Genomic DNA, 1,632 nt, shown 5'->3' on the forward strand with positions numbered 1-1,632 from the left:
GATCAAAAATTGCAGAGGGATGCCAAATTTTCGATATAGTAAGCAGTTTTACACTGATGAATGTTGCGTTAGTTGTGTAGAGATCTAAATACTTATACAGGATAGAGCAGCAAGGAGGGCTGCTGAAAAATATTCTCCGGATTGAAGATCGTAATAGCAACGTGTGTCCTATCTACAAATCATTGAGTCAACACTTTTCATCAATATGTAAATGTCTCTTTTCTCATATATGTCAAAACATCGTAACTTCGTATGACCAGTGAGGATATTTCTTCTCATTTGGAAGCACTGTTCATGCAAAATGAAAAGGAATTTTTAATATAAATAAGAACACACACACTGAATTATTTTTTGCGTCAGTAATATTCATAAATCGATTTATTCACTTTTGATTGAAAAATACCTTCTTTTTGCTTGTATGCTGGAACCTTTCATGCGGCTTACATTAGGGGTTAAACGGAAGGAGGTAGCCCCATTTGAAACACGCTGACCTATTAGTGAGGTTGAAGGCTCCAGTCTTGATCCTGATTTTCGTTTTCCGTGGTTTCCTTAAATTGCTTAGGCAAATGGCGGGATGGTTCCTACTATAAGCACTCCGTCTTCAGGCCACAAGAGGCCCATCGGGACCATCCGACCGCCGTATCATCCTCAGATGAGGATGCGGATAGGAGGGGCGTGTGGTCAGCACACCGCTCTCCCGGTCGTTATGATGGTTTTCTTTGACCGGAGCCGCTACTATTCGGTCGAGTAGCTCCTCAAGTGGCATCACGAGGCTGAGTGCACCCCGAAAAATGGCAACAGCTCATGGCGGCCCGGATGGTCACCCATCCAAGTGCCGGCCACGCCCGACAGCGCGTAACTTCGGTAATCTGACGGGAACCGGTGTACCCACTGCGGCAAGGCCGTTGCCTTCCTACTATAAGGCCACTATTGATTATCTTTCCCACTCTTGTCTAATTAGCCCTGTACGTATGTACCTACCTGCGTACGTCAATTACGCTAAGTTTATTATTCTTAATGTAATACCCACAAATTCCCTATTTTCTCGTAAAAGTGATGTACGGATTAGTAAAATACTACTACTAATTTCACGGAAAGCAGCCGTCAGATCTCTCCAGATCTCGGATGTTTATAAGCAGTTAAATAAAGATAAGTTCTGTAATATTAATTTGAAACAAAAAATATTAATATTATAAACTTAACCTATCGATTTCATATATCACAACACACGACATCAAGGTCGTCAGTTATACTGCTGTAATTACGTTCCGCTGTAGTGCGGATAAACAAAGATACGGTTCAAAATTATAATTTGAAATAAAGAAATAGAAATATACTAAACTCACCCTATTAATTTCATATTTCACGACACACAGCGTAGATTGCAACGCCCTCTGTGATATTGTTCCAATTACATATCGTTACGGTGCTTGTATGTGTGTGCATATGCTTTGAAATAAGTTGTACACTCCTACAATTTTGTAAAGTTCAGTGTTTTTAAGCTGTGGTAATAAGTCGAAGATAATTTTAAGAAAAGCATACTATTTCGTTGGTGGAATGGCACAGAGAGGTAAAAGTAAATTATTTAATGCTTTCAAGTTACTGTAACGTTCCTGAATCATATTTTGAGAT

At 39.7% G+C, this 1,632-nt stretch overlaps 1 pseudogene; it reads right to left on the reverse strand.

The window, feature by feature from the left end:
* Positions 1 to 792: 792 nt before the first annotated feature.
* On the reverse strand, positions 793 to 910 carry LOC124607749 (annotated as a pseudogene).
* Positions 911 to 1,632: the final 722 nt, after the last annotated feature.

Source organism: Schistocerca americana, chromosome 3 (genome assembly GCF_021461395.2).
Source record: "Schistocerca americana isolate TAMUIC-IGC-003095 chromosome 3, iqSchAmer2.1, whole genome shotgun sequence".
NCBI classification, from domain to species: domain Eukaryota; kingdom Metazoa; phylum Arthropoda; class Insecta; order Orthoptera; family Acrididae; genus Schistocerca; species Schistocerca americana.